Source organism: Telopea speciosissima, chromosome 9, assembly GCF_018873765.1.
Source record: "Telopea speciosissima isolate NSW1024214 ecotype Mountain lineage chromosome 9, Tspe_v1, whole genome shotgun sequence".
In the NCBI taxonomy this organism is placed as follows: Eukaryota; Viridiplantae; Streptophyta; class Magnoliopsida; order Proteales; family Proteaceae; genus Telopea; species Telopea speciosissima.
This window is the reverse complement of record NC_057924.1, coordinates 41,078,716-41,102,428: the sequence shown is the minus strand read 5'-3', so window position 1 is coordinate 41,102,428 and position 23,713 is coordinate 41,078,716. Positions and strand designations below refer to the sequence as shown.

At 39.1% G+C, this 23,713-nt stretch overlaps 2 long non-coding RNA genes across 2 annotated transcripts; both read left to right on the top strand.

Moving 5' to 3' along the window:
• The first annotated feature begins 196 nt into the window (after positions 1-196).
• Positions 197-22,881, top strand: LOC122641165. Its single transcript, XR_006329820.1, has 2 exons — positions 197-328; positions 22,761-22,881. It is a non-coding gene; the product is annotated as an uncharacterized LOC122641165 (long non-coding RNA).
• On the top strand, positions 10,894-11,757 carry LOC122641164. The gene is made up of 3 exons (XR_006329819.1): positions 10,894-11,074; positions 11,283-11,454; positions 11,647-11,757. It is a non-coding gene; the product is annotated as an uncharacterized LOC122641164 (long non-coding RNA).
• Positions 22,882-23,713: the final 832 nt, after the last annotated feature.

Genomic DNA, 23,713 nt, shown 5'->3' with positions numbered 1-23,713 from the left:
AGTTTGGGTTTTTTTGGTCCTTTTCTCTTCTGTTTTAAACTCTATTAAATTCTTTTTTCCTAAAAAAAAAATTAATATCAATTAATATTTTCAACAAAAAAGGACTCTTGCAGCTTGGCCATCTGTGATTGTTACTTTCAAAGAAATTAAATTCTTGAGAGGTTTTGATTTGAAAGAGGGTAAGTAGGATAGACCAGTCCGTGCAAAACTACTGGGTGAACTCACCTTCCGTTGATTATCTGCTCAAGTGGCAAGTGCCTTCCCAAAAGACCCCCTATGCAGATTAGTCCAAGGTGCCGCTAGCAAATCAATCAAAGTAATATCCAAGGTATGGACTTTGTTTCGTAGACGTTACTTATTTCAATTTTCAAACTAAATCCAGTCTACACAGTTTGCCTTCTATTCATGCACATGTTCTTCAATAATCCCCATTTATAAGTTAACCTTTTAGGCTCTGTTTGTTTCCATGTGAAAAAATAGAAAAGGGAAATTTTCATGTAAATAAGATTTTCAACTATTTGTTTAACTTTTAACGTAAAATGTCAAGACTCAAGAACGGCATTGAAAAAGTAAAAAATTTTACATGGAGGAGTACTTTCATGTAAAATATCATTTGTATGGAAAATTTTAGAACGAAACAAAACAGGGCTCCATTCTAGTTCATGATCATGTTCTAATGAATGAAGAGACCCAGAGCAAGTCAAAACGGTTTCACGCCAAACCTGCTTCATAAACTGAATTTCTATAAGGACCAAATCAAATTTCAATGAGACACATTGGTAAATGTTGCATGACACTAGATCCAGAATCTTGCATCTCACACTTTAGCTCCTTGATCTGTTGTCATATTATGGAATTGATAACATTATTTTTGTTGTTTTGATCGGAAATTAAATGTTTTCACCTCCTATTATTTACATCTATGGTTATTGATACATTGCTTTTTTTTCTTATTTTTGGTAAAGTAGATTTCTTTCGATTATTGATAAATTGCCATGTTAGGTACTGCATTCACACTGATATGGTTCGTTTGCATTCAGATTTATCATTTATCACCTATCTGTTGTTGATCGAGTCCTTCCAAAGTCCTGCCCAAATCAATCATCTATGTCATTACTTTTCCACAATCTGTTCAGTCTAGATCTACTACCTCTGCTACAGAATGAGTTGCTCCCTCCCTTTTCTCAGAACTGTGAATCAATTTCCCAATGCTCTGAAGTGATTTCTTTATTTGAGATCCTTTTTTTCTTGTACTACTAATCGAGCTGGGTGTATGATAGTTATTAGAAAGACCATGGTCCCTTTAGCCACAATCTGAACCTCATTTCTTTTGAGTATCTGATTCCCAGGTGGCTTCAGTAGTTGGGCATGCAGAATTCTCATTCTACTTTGACAAATTGAGTTCTTCAGGTTGTGATATGCAGAGTGGAACTGCCATCAGCACACCACTGCTGGTTATTGGTTCCGCATTTTGATGCTGGCCCAAGTAGCTGCATCTGTTGTTCCAAGAATCCTGAGAGAGACACAGAGCAACACACTGTTTTAGTAAAACCGTTTTGGTAACTTGAACCTTACAGGGTTGAAGATATATTGGATGAATCAAGAAAGGGGTGTATACTGAACCAAAAGTTTACATGTTTAACAAACAAACATTTCGAAGTTGCTCACACCTTCAGAGTTTGTTTTTTTAAACCTGTGTTTCCTCATCATATTTTGGGTCTTCCAATCTCAAACTTTGGGAATGAGTTCGTGTATGTTTAGAGACTTCTTTCAATTTACCATATTTTCTGACAGCTTACATGGTGGATCAATACAACTAAATGGGGTCGGCTACATGGATCCGAAGAGGTCATAACAGTAATAGAAATAAATGAAGTAGAAGGTAGTAAAACAAGTAATAAAAGTAAAAAAAGGAGTAAAAGGAATTAAAAAGATAAAATAAAATTACTAGGGGAAAAAGTCTAAGCAGTAGTCAAAGCAGCATCCCATGAACATCCCCCTACAAGGGATCGGCTACACGGGCCTTCGTCGTCCTCCAAACAACTCTATCCGCGGTCATACTAGGATCGAGCCCTACCACATGCATATCCTTTCTTACCACTTCCCCAATAGTCATTTTAGGCCTGCCCCTACCTCTTTTAGCTCCTTCATACTGAAACTGGTCACTCTTCCTTACTAGTGCATCCATGAGTCTCTGTTGGACATGACCATACCACCTCAAGCGGCTCTCACAGAGTTTGTCCTGGATTGGTGCAAATCCCAATTCGGTTCTAATACAATCATTCCTTACTCTATCTCTCCTGGTCTTGCTGCACATCCTCCTCAACATCCTCATCTCCGCTACACTTATCTTATCTGTATCGCTCTTCTTAACGGCCTAACATTCCGCCCCATAAATCATCACTGGTCTTATTACTGTCATGTAGAATTTCCCCTTAAGCTTAATTGGCATGCGTTTGTCACATAAAACTCCTGATGCACCTCTCCACTTCATCCATCCTACTTTAATTTTGTGGGAAACATCATCCTCTATATCACCCTCTTTGTTAGTGGTTAACCCCAGGTATCTAAAGCATTCACTTTATGGTAGCTCTCGCTCCTCGAGTTTCACCGCTTCATCGCCTCTCCTGGTTTGATTGAAGTTACACATCATGTATTCTGTCTTTGTTCTGCTTATCTTAAAACCTCTTGATTCCAAACCTGATTTCCATAGCTCCAGTTTCGAGTTAATCCCTTCCACTGTCTCGTCTAGCAAAACAATACCATCAGCGAAAAGCTTACACCAAGGGACCTCATCTTGGATGTGCCTGGTTAAATCATCCATGATGAGTGCAAACAAATACGGGCTTAGAGCTTATCCTTGGTGTAACCCAATTGTAATTGGAAATTCATTACTTTGGCCCTCTGTAGTTCTGACACTTGTCACCACACCTTCATACATGTCTTTAATTATATCTGCATAGTTACTTGAGCTTCTTCTCTTTGCTAGGACATACCAAATGAGCTCTCTAGGAACTCTATCATAGGCCTTTTTTAGATCAATAAAGACCATATAGAAATTCCTTTTGTAAGTTCTAAAAATTTCTATAAGCCTCATTAGAAGGTAAATAGCTCCTATCGTGGATCTCCCTGGCATAAAACCAAATTGGTTATCTGATATATCAGTTTCTCTTCTTTGGTGGGCCTCAATGATTTTCTCCTATAGTTTCATGGTATGACTCATTAGTTTAATGCCTCTATAATTATTGTAGTTCTAGATATCACCTTTGTTCTTATAAATTGGGACTACAATGCTTCTCCTCCAATCATCTGGCATTTTTCTTGTACTCAAAATCTTGTTAAACAGCTTGGTTAGCCAAGATACCCCCGTACTCCTAAGCTCTTCCATACTTCAATTGGGATCTCATCCGGTCCCGGTGTTTTGCCAATCTTCGTCTTTCGTAGGGCCTCTTTAACTTCGGCCTCGCCAACTTGTTGTAGAAGTCCATGACATGTGTTGGCTTCAAGACTATTCCTCTCCACTTCCGAATCCATCCTCTCAAGTTAGCTCCATTTAGTAGATTGTAAAAATAATCACCCCATCTCTCCAAAATGTCCGCATCTTGTATTAGTACTCTACCATCCTCGCGCTTAATGCATCTAACATGGTCCAAATCTCTGCTCTTCCGTTCTCTTATTTTAGCTATCCGATAGATCGCATTTTCCCCTTCCTTTGTTCAGTTTTTCATAAAGGTCATCATATTTCTTCGCTCTTGCTTTCCCCACAATCTTCTGAGCTTCTCTTCTGGTAGTATAATATCTCACTTTATCCTTTGTCAGGTCTTAAAATGATCTTTCTTAGTCAATAGACAACCAAAATTATATGGGGTGCATTCCCCCACTACTCTTTTTTCAGTTTAAAATGATGCTAAATATTCATTAGGTTATCTGAGAGAAGCCTAGCTGTGTTTGGTATCTTTTAGCCTCTTTTACTTTGTAGAGATAGAGATTTACCATTCAAGGAACTATAACCATCTTTTCTGACTCACGTTAATTATTTAAATAAAATATTTTTACTTATGACTGTACCAATGGGAATAGGTTCTGATTTAGTTCTTTTGTTAGAAAACTGGTGTTTGGAAGATCTCCTATCCCTATTCTGTATTTATTTCTTGTGATTGTGTGCACCTGTGCTTTTATTGTGTCTGTGTGTGCACCTCTGCTGTCAGTAGTGCAATATTATCACTGTGTGTGATCTTATGTTTTTCATGAGCAGGTTCTAGCCACAACATGGGATGAGTTACCTCTAGATGGGGTTCTTCTACTATATCTATAAGCATCAGGTTGTACAATTTCCTTTATATGGTTTATCTTTCCTCGCCCCCCTCCTCTCCCAAATTTAGGATACTGATTTCTTCATGCCTTTTGATCAAATTTGAATTAGGTAAAATTGAAAAAACTTTTGCTTTGCCATCAAGTTCTTTGTTAACAAAATAGGTTTGTGGAATAATGCTTTAATGATCAATGTGATCAAACAAGCCTTGTATTTATAATATTAAGGAGTACATGGAAAAGACAAAAATACCCCCAACATAGCCGACTATACTAGGTAGTAAATAAAACATAAAATAAACTCCCAAAAGGACCAGAATACCCCCATGGTATTCTGGTGTAAAATACTCCTCCTCAAGTTGGAGCAAATATATCAATCATGCCCAACTTGACTAGAATGGGATGGAACAATTTCCCAGATAATCCCTTAGTGAAGATATCAGCAACCTGATCAGCAGACTTCACAAAAGGAACACAAATCAACCTTTCTTCCAGCTTTCCTTAATGAAATGTCTGTCCACTTCAACATATTTAGTGCGATCATGCTGTACCGGGTTGTGTGCAATGCTGATTGCAGTTTTGTTATCACAGTGCAACATCATGGGAAGATGAACAAGAACACCAAGATCTTGTAGCAAGCCTTTTGACCAAAGTAACTCACAAATGCCCTATGCCATGGCCCGAAACTCTTCTTCAACACTAGAATGAGCCACCACATTCTGCTTCTTGCTACGCCAAGTGATCAATTGCCTCCCACAAAAGAATAGTACCCAGAGATAGACTTCCGATCTGCAGAACCAGCCCAATCAGCATCGGTATACACCTCTACCCGTAGGTGGCCATTAGGAGACAGAAGAATGCATTTTCCAGGAGTTGACTTCAAGTAGTGAAGAATCGAAAGAACAGCTTCCATGTGAAAAGAATAGGGGTCATGCATGATCTGACTCACAGTACTCACAACGATAGCAATATCTGGACGAGTGTGTGAGAGATAAATCAGCTTCCCCACCAGGCGTTGGTACCGGCCTTTATCAACAAGTTCACCCTCCTTTTCTTTGAGACAAACAGTAGCCTCCATAGGAGTATCTGAAGGGTGGCATCCTAACAGACCAGTTTCAGCCAACGAGTCTAGGACATACTTCCTTTGGGAGAGAAAGATGCCTTTAAAAGATCTGGCAACCTCAATCCCAAGAAAGTACCGTAGCGGCCCTAGATCTTTAATCTCGAATTCCTGCCTAAGAAACCTCTTCAACCGGTTGATCTCATCCCCATCATTGCCTGTAACCACAATGTCATCCACATACACTATAAGAACAGTGAGCTTCTCACCAGCCCTCTTGATAAAGAGAGTATGATCAGCATTACTTTGCTTGTAAGCCAATAGATGTCATTGCCTTGTGGAATCGACCAAATCAAGCTCGAGGTGACTGCTTCAGCCCATACAGTGTTCGTTTCAACTTGCACACTTTGCCTTTAGTATTGTCACAAGAAAAACCTGGTGGAATATCCATGTATACCTCCTTACAAAGTTCCCCATTTAGGAAGGCATTCTTCACATCCAACTGTTGGAGATCCCATCCAAGATTAATTGCACAAGATTGCAAAACCTGAACTGTATTCAATTTTGCAACAGGGACAAAAATCTCCTGATAGTCAATCCCATATGTTTGGGTGAAGCCCTTTGCAACCAAACGTGCCTTATACCGATCCACAGACCCATCAATCTTTTGTTTGACCGTAAACACCTACTTACATCCCACTCGTTTTTTCCCTGGAGGGAGGGGTACAAGATCCTAAGTGTTGTTTTTTTCTAAAGCTCTCATTTCTTCCAACATAGCTGCCTTCCACTGTCCATCTGTATATGCTTCATGCCATTTTTTAGGAATAGAAACAGAAGAAAGAGAGGACACAAATGCACGAAAAGATGGAGAAAGAGAACTATAAGAAACAAATCGAGAAATGGGATGCAGGGTGCAAGTCCTAGTACCTTTACGATGACCAATAGGTAGATCAGAAGGAGAAGTCTCACCATAAAGAGAGGGAGGAGGAGAAGGATCTGACTCCTAGGTCGGCAATTGGATAGGTATTAGTGCCACAATGGATTGATGCTGCCCTCTGTTGGAGTGTCTCTTGTAGGTGATGATATTAGAGTTGTCAATTATCTTCTGAAATTCATTGATGGTTCTCTGAACTGGAGTCACCTCCCCCTGACAAGGATCATTACCACCATTATTTTCTATACGCTCCCTTTGTAAAGGAGTCCCTTCAGAAGGAGCAGCAGCCAAAGGAGGCTGGACAGCAGCCAAAGGAGGCTGGGCAGCAACCAACGGAGGCTGGACAGCAGTGGTAGGAGGTTGGAAAGCAGCCAAAGGAGGAACTTCAAGGGGAAGAAACACAAACACATTTTCACTGGAACCAGAATTCTCCCCCTGAAGATGTGTAGACGGATAATATGAAAGACTTTCATGAAAAACCACATCCATACTGACCAAAGTACGATGAGAAGGAGGGTGGTAACATTTATAACCTTTTTGGGTTGGAGAGTAACCCAAGAAAATACACCTTAACCCACGGGTATCAAATTTTCCATGAGGTTTAGTGTTTTTGGCATAAGACACAACCAAAAATTTTGGGAGGAACCACAAAGGTGGAATTCCTATGTAAAATATCGGCCGGGGCTGCGGGATTCAAGAACACGGGAAGGCAACCGATTAATAAGATAGGTTGCAGTGAGAATAGCATCCCCCCCAATATTGGGAGGGAATATGGCACGAAAACATCAACGCCTTGGCCACTTCCAACAAGTGTCGGTTCTTCCTTTCAGCCTCACCATTTTGGGCTGGGGTATCAACACAACTTGTTTGATGAACAATCCCATTACCAGCAAGGTATTCCTGAAATTGAGTCTCTGTATACTCAGTCCTATTATCACTTCTCAAGACTTTGAGAGTAGCATTGAACTGAGTTTTTGACAATGTTATGGAAATGCTGAAAACAAGAAAAAACTTGACTTTTGGTGTGTAAAAGATAAACCCATGTGTGTCTAGAATGACAATCAATAAAAGAGACAAACCAATGATGACCGGAAACCGAAGTCTTACGACTGGGGCCCCAAACATCAAAATGTATTAATTGAAAAAGTGAAGAACTCCTTTTATTAGAAACAGAATAAGTTGAACCTGTTTGTTTGGCCAGAACACAAGTCTCACAAAAAAATCGGTCTTATCACAAGGTTTGACCAAAGTAGGAAATAAAGATACTAAGATGCCTAAGGGAGGGTGACTTAATCTAGAGTGCCACTGATAAATTTCAGAAGATACTAAGGAGTTCTGATGTAGTGGTAGTAATGGAGGTGGAGTGAGACAACTATCGTCAAACAGGTACATGCCACCATGCACTTTACCTAATCCAATCGTCTTCCCAGAGTCCAGATCTTGAAAAACATAATGGGAAGGAAAAAATGTTACTTTGCAGTTAAGATCACGAGTTATACTACTAATAGAAAGAAGGTTAGTAGTAAAATTCGTAATATGTACAGGCCACCATTTGACAAAGGAAGGGAAGAAGTGCAGTTGATGATTCCTTTTCTAGAGATGGAGGAAAGGGAACCATCAGCTACCTTGACCTTGTCTTTCCCAGAGGTAGGAGAATAACGATGGAAGAGGTTAGAGGACCCGGTCATGTGATCTGTAGCTCCATAATCAATGATCCAAGGATGGGAAGCTACAGAGACACAATGACCACCAAACGAAATACCTGACCGAGCAAAGTGTGACCTGAGGGAGTAGACGAAGTGGCAGTAGCTGATGTAGTAGAGGCAGCAATAATGGAAGACTTAGGCACACGTAGGAATGCCTGTAAATCCTCATGAGATAGGCCAGTGTCAGTAGTAGGGGCTGCAGTGACAGACTCAGAGTGATTGCTCTTGTTTTTTGGTTTTCTCTTGGCAGCCTGTTTAGCTTCAAAGTCAGTAGGCTTCCCATGAAGTTTCCAACATTTGTCTTTAGTGTGATAAAGCCTATGACAATGCTCACAAGTAACCGAGCCGGTAGCAGTACCACCCACAGAGAGAGTGCCAACTGGTGTAGAAGAAGCCGGTGAAGTAGTCTGGAGGGTTGACCTGTCAGGAACAGCAGGGTGCAACAAAGCAGTTCGGCGATTTTTTTCAGAGGAGACTAAGGCATAAGACTGTTCAAGTGTGGGAAAAGGAGAATGGCAACACTTGAACACGAATTGGGTCATACTCAACATTCAACCCTGCCAAGAAGTCATAAGCCCTGATTTTATCCACATGTTTCTTATAGGCAGCCAGATTAGTAGCATTAGCATGTTGGTAATCATAGAAGTGGTCCAGCTGTTGCCAAAGGTTGTGTAGAGTAGCATAATATTTATAGACTGTTAAGTCCCCCTGAATAGTATGAAGAACCTTCTTCTTGAGTTCATAGACTTGAGCATCATTACCAAGCTGTCCGTACGTTTCCTTATAGGCTGACCAAACTTGAGAAGCTGTATCAAAAAGGAGGAACCCATGTGCAATGTCCGAAGTCATAGAACCAATCAAATAAGACATAAAAACACCATTGTTGGCAAGCCAGCGAGTCTTGGCAGCACTTGGGGCAGCAGGCATGGTGACAGTGCCATCAATATGGCCAGTGAGACCACGGCCAGCAATAGCAAAAGAGGCTGACCGAGACCACAGTAGGTAGTTGCTGCCATCAAGTTTGATGGGATTGGGCTGAAAATTATGATAATCTGATTTTTCATGTCCAGGTTGATCAGAAGTTGCAGTGGAATCAGCAGAGTCACCCATAGTTGCAACAGGGCTGTGGAGAATAAAACACCAACAATTACTCCAAACCAAGAGCTGAAATCAAGGTCGAGTGGTCCACTATGATGGGCAAAAGAGCCCCAAAAAATCAGCAGCAGCAGCAGAGACCCCTTCCACAGAGATCGACAATGTCAGGGTTTTGGAAGAGAACCTGAAATTGGAGATCGATGTGGAGATGTGAATCCAAAAAAAAATTGAAGAAGCTTGATCGAATCTGTCTAGGAACCTGTAGAGGATGTCCTTGATGAAGAGAAAAAGCTCCAATAAGAAAAACAGCAGCAAGCAGCCCTAATCCCAAAAATCGATAATGATCAGGGTTTTGGGAAAAACCCTGAAAGTAAGAAATCGATTGGTATGAGGGGTCTTCAACACCTGGTGGATACTTGATAGCAGCAAGTCAATATTGCAGAAGAGTCTCCAACAGAGGGAAAATCAGTCTCAATAATTTGTGGCCTGATCTTCAAAAAGTCTGGAAACTCCAAATATCGCAAGGAGAGAACCAGCAGCTATCGAGCAGAATTTAGCACATTGAAAAAGGGATAAAAAGAGGTGGGAATAGGGCAACAACTAGATCATCTGATCATCTCTGCAGTTCTGCCCTTAGAGAGGGAGAAGAAGCAAGGAGAAAGGGGAGAGAAAAAAATTGAGAGAAGGGAAAGGGAAGGAAAAACAATGGGAGGGTGGGGGGGTTTGAAAACAGATCAGGGGGATTTTGGCTTTGATACCATGTTAACAAACCAGGTTTGTGGAATAGTGCTTGAATGATCAATGTGATCAAACCAGCCTTGTATTTATAATATTAAGGAGTACATGGAAAAGACAAAAATACCCTCCAACATAGCCGACTATACTAGGCAGTAAATAAAACATAAAATAAACTGCCAAAAGGACCAGAATACCCCCACGGTATTCTGGTGTACATAATTTAACGTTCTGGAATAATTTTTCATGAACTTTCCTGAAAATGGAGCTCTCGTGATTTGGAATCTGATGCACACCTACTTCTTCAATGAGCTTTCCTCTTGATAGCCCAAACTCTTCTGTCCACTATAAGGGAAATCGAGAGAACAGAAATTCAGGGTTCTAATGGCTGGGTTTTCATGGAAATAAAGGTATTTTGTATCATCATGATTAATCAAGTAACATCTAATCGAGTACTATTGTTCTTATGACTATCTACATCGCACTTCTATACTATTTGATATGAGCAGTAAGTTAATGAGAGATTCATAATGTAGTATCTAGCCTAAATATTATTTTAACTTAATGGCCATCTCTTTTACAGGATTAAACTGTATTTACCCTTCTGACCTACTTCCGTTCACAAGGTGGCCACATTTTGTGATAATTGACAATGATAGCAGTCAAGCATTCAAGGCAGGTTTTCCTTCTCTAGTTTCTAGTGTTGGATTTGTGAGTCTTTATCATTTGTCTTTGGCTGCCAAATAAATAATCATCTCAATAGAAAAAGGTAGTATTTTTGTATTAAGTTCACTTTTACATTTACGAATACAATTGTTGAATGTAAGCATCAAAAAGAAAAGAAATGGGAATGAGAATGTGAGAATGAGTGCATAGTTTACAGAGCATATAATGGTCTTATCTAGTACACATGTATCATCATATCTGACAATAAGTACTAATAGTTTATGGTAGTTTTTTGGTGTTTTAATTCAGGGATATGACAAGTGGACGAAATGACAGCTTTATTATTTGTTTGTTTATAGTTTTTTTTTTTGGGGGGGGGGGGGGTTTCCAAACTGTATTCATCTTATTCTTAAGCAGATTAAATGCTTTATTTTTAACAAGTGCTAGTGCTAGAGGAGAGTGCTGGCTTTTTATATTGTTCTCTTAAAATTTGCCAGTTATTTAGGGTTTTATGCAGGTTTGCATGCTAGGACTTTATCAAATCCAACAATTGGGAGCAATTGTAAAGTAGGTTTTTCAAATCCTTTATGTGATATTTAACAAGGTTAATCTTACCCTGTTATAGATGTTGAATAACTTGTAGTAAAGTTCATACAGATAGCATGTAGTCAAGATTTATTTTGGTTACCATTGCAAGACCACCATAATTCTTCAGTAGTTTTTTTCCAAAGGGTTACTGATATCGCATCAACTTATTCACTATAAACTTGTAAAGGCTATATATGGAGCAGAAAAGGGAGAGCCAGTTGCTTTACTGCTTTCTCCAAGCTCTCCATCTAGTGCTGTTGATTCGCCACCCAAGTGGTAGCCAATTCGCCATATTCCTCGCTGCTCCTCTTCAAGCTTTCTGTCACTTGCTTGGTCTTTCAGGATCCTATATTGACATGGTGAGTAAAACTATACTGGATACTGCTTTATGCGATGCTTTTCTGACCCTGGTTGGAATGTTTCCTTTTGATTCACCCCGCTCGAGTATCTCAAAAAAAAAAAAAAAAAAAAAAAAAAAGGGGGGGGGGGGGAGAGGATAAAATATACATCTTAGATTTTTGATAGATTGATATTTTGATAATTTATCCCAGGATAAATGTAACAAGGCTGAGTAGTTGTTTTCCTTATCATTAAATGATTGGGGATCAACATTGGCAGCATCAGACACACTTGATCCAACTTGGGCTCAAGTCTCTTTCTATGTGTTTAAGTATAGGCATGAAATCTCAATTGACCCAACATATTCTTTTTTCATCCTCGACTTAACGCCACCAAAATTGCCTTTGAATGTGATTCATCTCATTTGTGACACATCCTTGATTTGGCTACGGTAACTATATTTATGTTACAATAGTAGAGCTAATACTGTACTGACCATTCAGATTATAGAATTTTAATGGCAGTGGGACTGTGAAAAACAGTTTTTTTTTTATTTGTTTAATTTAACAAAAATAGAGCTAAGCTAATACTCTACTGACCATTTAGATTACAATTTAAATTGCAGTGGGACTGTGAAAAACAATTTTAAATTCTTCAGTCATCTCCAAAGAAAGATTCACAGAGCAATGGTGGATTTGAATTCATCCGCAGCAGATCAAGAGTAGCCTTCTTCGTCGTTGGACCTGTATGTATATGAGCTTTTGTTCGACCCACAACCCTTTACTGAAATGGAGAGCTATCTGTTAATTTCCTCAATTAGAAGAGGAAACCTTGATTTCAGCTTTTGCAGGTTCATGTCTATTTTATCTCATGATTACAGGGCATTTTGTATTTGTGATGGCTAGTGGGTCATGTTTTGCTTCATGTTTATTGTTAGTTTTGCTCCATCAGCCATTGGGTCTTTGATAGGAATTGTATAGTTTAGAAGATTAAGAGTAATTCTACTGCGAGCATTTGCATACGTTGTTGAACTTGAGAACCATTTTTGGCCCCCGCATTGTTCTGTCAATAATCTACATATTCGGAAAGAATGCATGAAACTCCAACAGTGGCAGCTTTAACAGAATTCTTGAATTTAAAGCGGTAGGTAAACTGAGATTTACATAATCAAAACTAGCACGTACAACTGTTTTGAGTTGCAACATCAGAATTGAGTAACAAAATTACATCTGGAAAATTGGGGAAGCCTATTATGATCCCTTGACATTGGCATGGTATGTTGTTGAATACTTGGATATGTGTTAGTTCAGAATCAGAGTTGGAGGAATGATGGGACTTGTCATTAATGGCAAAGGTCCTCTTTATTTATAATAGAGTTACAACCCAAAGGGGTAAAAAGGTAAATAAAGTGAAATCCTAATTTAATCTAATGTAAGATGCTACAATACTAATCCCAAGGTTCTCAACACTCCCCCTCAAATTGGTGCAAATATATCATACATGTCCAACTTGGAGACCAGTGGATGAAACACCTTACAATTCAACCTCTTTGTAAACACATCAACAAGTTGGTTAACAAAACTAACAAAAGGGATACAAACAATTCATTGTTCAAGCTTTTCTTTGATGAAGTGTCTATCGATCTTAATATGTTTAGTACTGTCATGCTGAATTGGATTATGGGCAATGCTAATGATAACCTTGTTATCACAGTAGAGCGCATTGGACTTTCAGAAGTAACTCCGAGATCACTCAATAACCCCTTATGCCACATAAGTTCACAGATCACTTGGGCCATGGCACTATACTCTGCTTCAGCACTAGATCGGGATACAACAAATTGTTTCTTGCTTTGCCATGAGATAAGGTTACCTTCAAGGTCAAGGAAGGAACAATAACCAGAAGTAGATCACCAATCATCAATAGATTCGGCCCAGTCAGCACTAGTAAATCCTTCCAGCCTTAGGTTCCCATTGTTCGAGCCGAGAATACCTTTCCCAAGTGTAGACTTTAAATACCTTAATTTATGGTGCACTGCATTAAGGTGAGATACGCTAGGATCATGGAGAAACTGATTAACAATGCCCACAACATAGGCAATATTAGGTCTGGTGTGGGACAAGTAAATCAGTCGGCCGACCAATCTCTGGTACTGTTCTTTGTCAACCGAATCACCCGTGACACTACATAGCTGGTGATTAACCTCAATAGGGGAATCCACAGGCTTATATCCAAGCATTCCTGTTTCTTCAAGAAGGTCGAAGACATACTTTTGTTGGGAAATAAACATACCTTTGTTTGATCTGGTAACTTCAATCCCAAGAAAGTACCAGAGAGGTCCTAGATCCTTTATTTCAAACTCCTTAGCTAACAATGACTTAAGATGGGAGATTTCAGTATCATCATTCCTTGTGATAACTATATCATCTACATACACAATGAGGGCTGTGATTTGGTTACCACTCTTTTTCACAAACAAAGTATGGTCAGCTTGGCTTTGTCAATACCCAAATTTCTGCATGGCTTTCAGAAAATGACCAAACCACACCCTAGTAGGTTGTTTGAATCCATAAAGGGACTTCTGCAGCCTGCAAATATGGCCAGTCTCTGCTTGACAGGGAACACCCACTTGCATCCAACTTCTTCCCTTCAAGGCGAGGGACAAGTTCCCATATACCATTTTTGTCCAAGGCCTTCATTTCTTAGCATGGCAGCCTTCCGTCTCGGATCTTTGATGGCTTATTTCCATAGTTGTCATGGCGTCACAGCGATCCAAGTCGGTGGAGGGGTGTCACGTCGATATATCGACATGTCGTTGCCATGGCGAGCATGTCGACCATGTTTTATTTTTTATTTTCTCTATTTTTAATGTTTTAATAGATGTATACTCAAGCCATGTTTTATTTTTTCTCTATTGTTTCTCAAGTTTTAAGGATGGCAATCTTGTAATTAAGCAGAATCTAAGAAAGGGCATAAAAGGGTTTTGATTTAATGACTAAGGGTAAACTTGGAGGGATGTGTAAAGTATGGACAAAGGGGAATAAAAGAAGAGAATGGTACTTTAGGAAAAAGGCAAAAATAAGGGTTTGTAATAACCCACGATCGGATTATGGATTTATGGTTGTATTCAACCTAGGACGGAAAACAACGCAGTACGAAGGAGATAACTCCTTCAACTCTTCTCGGTCCAGTCTAAACCTTCAGGCGAAGCATCGCCACATCATGTTCTATCAATTTCAGCAAGAACTCATCACAGAAATCAACTAAACAAGGAGTATTTAATTCCTGGAATCAGATCTGGCGATTTCTTAGTTGCAAAACAGAGACAGAGAGACAGGAAGAAGAAATCGAAGAGGGAAAGAGAGACAAGAAGAAGAAATCGAAGAGGGAAAGAGAGACAGAAAGAAGAAATCGAAGAGGGACGCCATGGTATAGGTCGACATGCATGCTTCTCCAGCGCCAGGACGCCATGACAACTATGCTTATTTCTCAATCTTGTGGAATTGACACAGAAGACAAAGACGAAACAAAGGCCCGATAGGAGGTTGATAAAGATTCATAAGAGACAAAATGGGAAATGGGATGTTGTGTGCAGGAACGGACACCTTTTCTAAGAGCAATGGGATGATCATCATGTAAAGCAAAATCAGACATATTATTAGAAGTAGGAGAAATATTATCTAATGGCGAATTTGGTGGAGGCGCCACAGTGGGTAATGGTTGGTCGTTCATGGTTCCCTTTTTCTTGAATCTACTCCGAGTGCAGGTTAGCACTTCCAGATCAGGAGCAAAGTGGACCAATGTCTCCCCCTCACTATTGATATTGTCAATTAAAGGCTCCCCTTGTATTGGAAGCTCCCCCTGTTGCGTCAAGTGGATCCTCTAGAGATTGGACTTGCACAGAAGATCAGATAAGCAAGGGAGAGTCGGAATTTTTCGGCGGGGGACTCTCCGATGTCTAAGTCAGGTTTCTTTAGCAGCAGACAAATTATTAGAATTCAAGATGGATCGTTGTGATCTATAATTGGGTATTTATAGTATGGGGCACCTTGAGTGAGGCAGTGGTGGAGAGTCCCAAAGTAGTAAGTCCTTCATTCTTGGTAGGAGATCTCGATGCAGGGTCCCTTTGGGAAAGTATTTTCCCGCCTTAGTTAGTGTCCTTGATTGATAGGAGTTTCCATATTATCTCGTGGTACGAGATATGGTTTCCTTGTAGGACTGCAACACTTACTGGCTGCGACAGTCTAGTGTTTAGATAGGCGTGTTGCCTTATTTGTAGGTGGTCTCCTTATATGACTAGCTTTCTGGACTTGGGTTAGATGGGTCAGCCAGATGTTGCAGGTCACGCATAAGTAGGTCAGGTGCCGTGCGGGTTTGACTCGGTGGGCTTACCTATTGGACCAATCATTACGGTTGCCACCTGTCGTGCCATCATTGGGTGGCCATACTTAGGTGTATCACCCCCTAAATTGGAAGACTATTAAAGTCAATAACCATAGGGACAACTGTTGATGACATCTCTTCCTCAAGACTCTTCCCCTGAAGAGGTGTCGTATAATATGGTTCAGACTCATGGAAGATGACATCCATGGTGACAAAAACGGCGAGAAGGAGGGTGATAACACTTTTAACCCTTTGGAGAGGCCGAATAACCAAGGAAAATGCACCGAAGAGCCCGGGGATCCAGTTTAGATCCAGTGGGAGACCCAGATATTTTTGGAGGATGAGAAGAGGCATTAATAGGGTCCGGGAGAAAGGAAAGAGGTGTCTTAAAATTTAAGACACTAGAGGGAACCCTATTAATAAGGTAGGCAGCAATAAGGACAACATCTCCCCAATAGGTTTTAGGGACACCAGTAGTGAACATCATGGCATGGGTTACGTCTGGGAGATGACGATTTTTCTGTTCATGGATGCCATTCTCCTCAGGTGTCCAAACACACGAAGTTTGGGAGAAGATCCCATAGGAAGAGAGATACTGCTGAAAACTACTACCAATATACTCAGTACCATTATCACTGTGAAGAACTTTGATCGTAACATTAAATTGAGTCCTAACTCCTAAGCATGGCATGGAAGATTGAAAGCAAGAAAAGGCCTCAGACTTACTATGTAAAAGGTAAACCCGGGTGAATAATGGAAACGGGAACATCACTTTTAACATTACTAATAGGATAAGAGTTTCTAATTTGTTTCTCAAATTCACACACATCACAATGTAACTGATCCAAACCGCAAACTTAACTAAATCTGGAAACATAGAACGGGAAATGTGAAAAGATGGGTGTCCCAAACGGCGGTGCCAGTGATGAAGCTTTGTCAAAGCGCTATCAGAATGAATAGTGAGCTGAAGAAGGGAGTGGTACTGTTGGTGTGGATGTCAAGTAATAGAGACCATCACGGACCTAACCATACCCAATTGTTGTGCCTGTCACCAGATCCTAAAACACGCAATGAGTAGAAGAAAAGTGAGCAAAACAATTCAACTCACTGGTTAAATGATAAATGGATAACAAATTTACACACAATTTTGGGACATGTAAAACAGAGGAAAGAGAGATTGGAAGAACAAGAAACTGAACCTTTACCCGAAATAGAGGACATAGACCCATCGGCAACATGTACCTTATCTCGGCCAGAGCAAGGAGAATAGGTACGAAAGACCACAGAGTTACTAGTCATGTGGTCGATAGCACCAGAGTCAATTAACCATAAAGGACTAGTAGAAGAGAAATGGAAATTACCTGACTGGGTAATGTTGGATACAGGAGAAGATGATGAGCTAGTGGTAAGTTGTGTCACCAATTTTTGGATGGCAGCCATCTGATCCGGAGAGAAGGGTGTTGCAGTAGAAGTAACAGGGCTAGTATCGGTTGCTTCAGAGAGATGAGCCTGGGAACAAGTGCTGCTCTGTTTGGGATTGTGCCCACCCTTGGGACACCCATGGAGCTTCCAACAAAGTTTTCCGTGTGTGACGAGGGCGACCACAATAATCACACTTCACGGTCTCAAAAAATTTAAGGACTTTAAAGTTCCTTGTAAACCGAGTCTTATCCAATTTTGAAGGTGAGGGGATGGGGATTCTCTGGAGGAGTTGGAGATAAGGGATTGCCTATCATTAAGGAAAATACCATATCTGCGAGTTTCGAAAAGGATGAGGGGACTAGAAATCAGTGTCTGAAATTGTCTGAGATTGAGCGCCTTGAGGACTAGCAATACTTAGAAGCATTATCAATTGGTGAGGCCACATCATTAAAAATGTTACCGTAGGATATCTCTCAACCCTGAAGAACTGGAGGTATTTAGGAATTAGTGGGTTCTACTCGATGGAAAGATTACCTGATCTTTCAAAGTTGAAGGAGTTGTAGAAATTAGTTATTGAAAATTTACTGAAGATATCCAAAATTCTAGACCATGACAGATTGGAGTCCTTGCAAAAATTGAAAATAAAAGGATATCCATTCAAAGATTATCTGGTCTGCCAAACTTAAAAGAGTGTTTGGTTATTAGTGGCTGCGAGTCCTTGGAAAGATTACCAGATCTCTTTCAAAATTAAAAAAGTTGAATGGTCTAAGGATTGAAAGCTGTTCGATTCTACAAAGATTTAGGGTATTGACACATTGGAATCCTTATGGAATTTGGATATAAGTGGGTGCGAGTCCTTGGAAATATTACCCTATCTGTCAAACTTGAAAAACTTGGAGCTAATAGCTCAAGACTGCGAGAAGCTAACTGAGATTAAAGCTGGTAATGAATTGGAATCTTTGACACACTTGGATGTTAGGGGGTGTATATCCTTGGAAAGATTAACAGATCTGATAAAGTTAAAGAAATGGTTGGGACTAAATGGTGTGCCCTGCTGTGACCTAACTGATATTGCTTGAATAGAGAAACTCTTCACTGATGCTGGGTGCACAAAATTACAACTATGTTTGTCAAATCAAATAAACCTGAGGACACACAGTATGATTTCGTTGTACATGACAAATTTATTCAAGGTACACCTCTCTCTGTCTTCAAATGAATCTGACTTTTTTGCGTTTAAAATTGTCTGGTTTTCCAAGATATGCTATTTTTGGCATGTGAAAAATTAAATAGGGTGAAAATTTTATGAACGGGTAAACCTCAAGCTTCCTACTCATATGTCAAGTTTTAACCCAAAAGTGAGTTTACCAAATGACAAAATAATGCATTGAATTAAGGACCACAAAGAAGTTGTTTAGACCACCGCGAGAATGTTTGGACATACATGGAAGGGAATCACATTATTAAATGATTAATTTGGGTCTAAATTTTACACATGGTCAATCCAATCAATTCCCTATCTGTCTGATGGTCATAATTGTCAAATCACCCTTCCACATGAAAAAATAGCCATGCTCGTCACGAAACTCTAGACATGTGTCAGTCCATAGATACTTTTGCCTTTAAAACATGCTAAAAGTACTAATAAGCACACTTCTCATATTGTTAGGACTCCTAAGTCAAATACAAATATCCGATGAGGGTCTTATTCTATCTCAAAATTTTGAGACAAAAATGATTCAAAACTAAGTTGACCAATGTCATTTTTTTTATTTTTATTTTATGGATATCAGCAAGCCGTATCCACTTTTAAAAGGGAAAAATGTTCTTACAGGTGGGATTTTTTTTTCAACACAGTCAATTTTTTCAATGTGGACAAGTTGATTTGGTAGTCTCATTGTTGCATAGGTAGTAAATCTCCTAGATATGTTATATGTCAAATTTGGCGGTCCACTCAATTGTACTGCCCACCATATAGAGCTTATTCATGTGATCTTTCTTTTTCAAATAGACTTCTCATCTTCTCATACAAGTTTTCATAGCTTTACAATGACAAGTTCAAAAGTAAGCTAACGTGGAATTTAGTATGTGGTTAGGTTATGACTTGGATAACATGTCCAATAAATTCAAACGTTAGACTAATTGCCAACTAGCACTTACAGTCGGTGTGTAGGAATTCCACTCCATTTTTTAAATTTTCATTCATGCTCCCTATCTCAATATTTCCAGTGAAGTGGATGCCTGATGATTAAGTTTACCAAAAAAAAGGATGCCTGATGATTAACATATTATTAGGTGATGTGAAATTTGAAAACTTAGTTTCTGGGACCTTTTGTTCTAATGTTCTAAAAAGTTTTAGATAGGAGAAAGATCACCTTGAATTTTGTATCAGTACTTTTCCCGTTAATTTTTTTTTTATAATTTATGCATGAAGATGTAAGCTACTAATCATTCATTACAGGTTGAATCTTCTCTCAAGTGGAGCTTCAATACTCTCTATCTGTGTGTGTGTGTGTGTTGTTGTGTGTATTGGTTTTACTTTTTTGCCTTTTCTATTTTTTGTTGTCAAAGACTCCATTAACTCTGTAAAATTTTGAGTTTTTTGGCCCTCTGTTCTCCTTTTTATTTATTTTTTATTTTTTTAACTCTAATAGATAGATTCTTATGTTTTTTAACTCTAATAGATAGATTCTTATGTTCTAAAAAAAATTGACATCAGCTAATCTTCTCTACAAAAAAAAAGAGCCTTGTACGTTGGCCATCCGTGATTATTACTTAAGGATCTGTTTGTGTGCTGTGTGTTGTATTATGACTTGTAGACTTTTTATTTTCATTTTCGATTTCAGTAGCCTTTGTTTGCGTGATATAGCTTCTTCTTCTTCTTCTTTTTTTTTTTTTTTTTTTTTTTTTTTTTTTTTTTTTGTCTTTTCTATTTTTTGTTGTTAAAGGCTCCATTAACTCTGTAAATTTTTGGGATTTTTGGGCTTTTTCTCTCCTTTTTTTAACATTCTTCGTTCTTAAAAAAATTGATATCAATTAATGTTTGATATGGAAAAGGACAAGGAGAGACCAGTCAATGCAAAGCTGCTGGGTCATGAGCTCACCCTCCCTTTGATTGGCTGCTCAAGTGGCAAGTGCCCTTCCCAAAAGACACCCCATGCAGATTAATCCAAGGTGTAGCTTACAAGTTAATCAAAGTAATGTCCAAGTACACCTGCAGACATTGCAGAACGCAGAACTTGCAGGAACATTGGTGCAAAACATAGAAGATCAGTTTTCTCCACTATTGCCATTGGGTATCCTTCGTTATTGGGTTGAGTTTGCCGTAAGGGGGAGATTGAAGTATTGAAGAGTATTGAAGATATTTGGCTGTTGCCTATTTGAGGACTTTCAGTTGGGTTGCTACAGTATTTTTCCGCTGCCTGATTCAGTTTGTTTTTGCTGCTTGCTGCTCTAGTTATTTCACTTCAAGATTCTAAGTCCCTATGATAATCTGAGATTCATCACTGGATAGCTATTGAAGATCGTTAAAAGATGCCTTTTTTGGAAGACATTCCAGTCCCGGTTTGTTGATCATGTCTGTCCCAGTTTTGAATAGGGGTGTCAATAAAGCCTGGCTGGCCCGAACCTGCCCGAACCCGCCCTGAGTTCAGCCCAGGCCCGACCCTGATTTTTCAACCCTGAGGGCAGGTTTGGGTTTAGTTATAGTTTGACCCTGGCAGGGTCGGGTCGGGTCAGGGTTTAGATCCTGGGCCCCGGCCCGACCCAACCCTGTATAATTATAAATATATAATATTATATATATATATATATATATATATATATATATATATATATATATATATATATATATGTATATTATATACTTAATATAAGTATTTTCTTAACAAAAAAAAAAAAAAAACAGGAAAAAAAAAAATAGAAGAGAATTGTAGAGAGATAACTACTAGCTTTGTCATCATCATGAAGTGGGAACCCATAAAAAGAGTAGATCATCTACTATTTTGATCAGGGCCATAAAAAGAGTCACTGACATGATTTTTATTTAGTTGTAGCCCCTATAAGTTTCCAGGCCTATTGAGGGGACACCATTACAATTGTAGAGAGAGAGTCTATACACGCCGTTTTTTTCAACATATTTATTAGTTGTCCCATAGGTTGAGATCCAATGTTACAAAAACATGGTCTAATGAGACACGTGGACGGTGCCATAAATTAGGACCAACCCGACCCAGCCCGATCCTGGCAGGGTCGGGTCAGGGTTGAGAGTTTTTTGACCCTGGTAGGGTCGGGTCAGGGTCAAGGTCAAGGTTAAGGCCTCTAGGGTCGGGTCAGGTCAGGGTTTAGGGCAGGCTCGGCCTAACCCGACCCATTGACACCCCTAGTTTTGAAGATCTATTTTTTCAAGTTCTTGAAGGTTTATTTGGGAGCTGCATTCATATGTCAAGCTGGATTTTGCTGCATCTTAATTTTTTTTCCATTTTGTTCAAGTTGGGCATTAGTACCTTGTATGTGCCAACTTGAGGGGGAGTGTTAGCATTATTTAGAGTTTTTTTTTCTTTAGTTCAAGCTGGATCTTCTTTCTTTACTTATTTGTATAATCCAGCTTGAGGGGGAGTGTTGGAATATGTAATTCAGAATACCGTGGGGGTATTCTGGTCCTTTTGGGGCTAGTTTATTTATTATGTTATTAGGTACAGTCGGCTATGTGGGTTTTAGTCCCACATCGCCTAGTTTAGTCTATTTGTAATTTCTCCTCTATTATAAATAGAGGGGCTTACCTATCAATTAATTAATTCAAGTATTTACAATTTTCATCTTCTCTTCTCTCTAGAGTTACTGGTTACAGGTCCTAGGTTTACTGCATGGTATCAGAGCAGGCAGAGATCATGGTATCGAGTCCCCCTGGGAGCGGGCAGGTGTTAAAAAATTATTTATCCACTCGTGTCCCCCTTTGGATAGTCCGCCGTGTTAGAGCTCCTGTATGATATACATATTATTTCCTCCCTTTCCTACAAGGTTGGCCTTTTAGAGGAAGCGATTTCTACACCAAGGTATGGACTTTGCTTCACAGACCTTACTAGATTTAATTGTCAATCTAAATTCAGTCTATATATTTTGCCTTCTATTTGTGCACAGTTTCTTCAATAAAATCCTTGTTTATAAATTAATCCTTATCATAAAGGCTTTACTTCATTCTAGTTCCTGCTCATGTCAAAATGAATAAGGAGACCTAGAGCAGCGCAAAATGGTTTCACAACAACCCTACTTCATTAACAGACCAAATCAAATTTCTGCGAGAGACACTGGTTCATGTTGCATAGCTCTTGATTCATTAAACATCTTGCATCTAATGCTTTAGCTCCTTGATCTGTTTTCATATTATGAAATTGATGGCATTATGTTGTTATTTAGACAAGAAATTACATGTTTTCACCTCCCATTATTTACACCCATGGATATTGATAAATTGCCATTATCAAGTACTGCATTCATAATGACATGGTTCATCTGCATTCAGATTTATCACCTATACTGGAAGGGTCATCCACTTTGATGGGATGTTCGGAGCTGGGGATATCTACATCCACTTTGATGGAATGTTCGGAGGTGGGGATAGCTACATTGAGGTGTGTATGCAAAGGAACCTTCCATGGATAAGACAATTGTTGCTTGTGACTTCTACGTAATGGTTCCTTGGATAATTTCTCTTTGAAAAAAATTTAGACACGTAAAACACAAACTAGTTACTCTAACAAAGCAACAAACTATTTAAAAGCAAGTTTTTCCCTAGTGGTTAAAAAGGGTAGAGCAACAAATGATATACAAAATGACAATCAAAGATAAATGAAAAATGGTAGACAATTCAAGTTGCAACTATGTGAGCATATGCAGTAGAAAACTGTCCAAATGTATTAGTTAGGGACCTTAGTGAAGGCAAAATTCAGCTTGTGGAAGCTTCGTTGTAGTAAAAAAGAAGGGAAAGATACTCTGAATAAAAAAAAGCATCATTTTTGTCTTGTTACAAATCCTTGATGTCCCAGTATTCTACAAATTATGTTCTTTTGTGAAAGTTATCCATAGGAGAATTAGAATACAAAATTGAAATGAACTTAAGTAGGAAAATGGGATAGAATTAAGTTTAGATTTCTAATCCATATCTGCCCTTCTATCCTACTCAAGTTAGGAAGCAAGTATAGAAAGGAGAAATATTTGCTAGTCCCTCAAATAGGCACTATTTCTTTTAGCATTTCTCATAGCCGCAGAAGTAGGCGAAGTGTCAGTATTTGAGTGAAGGGTTACATATAAATAGTTCTATGATGAGAACCAGGGTAAAAAGAAAAAAAGACTTATCCTACTAGTATAGGGAACCTTCCCACTCCACCATTCAATTCATAAGGAAGGACACTGATAGGGAATTATCTTACATCAACTGAATTTGGGACCTTATCCTCTGGCAACTAGGGGTGTAAA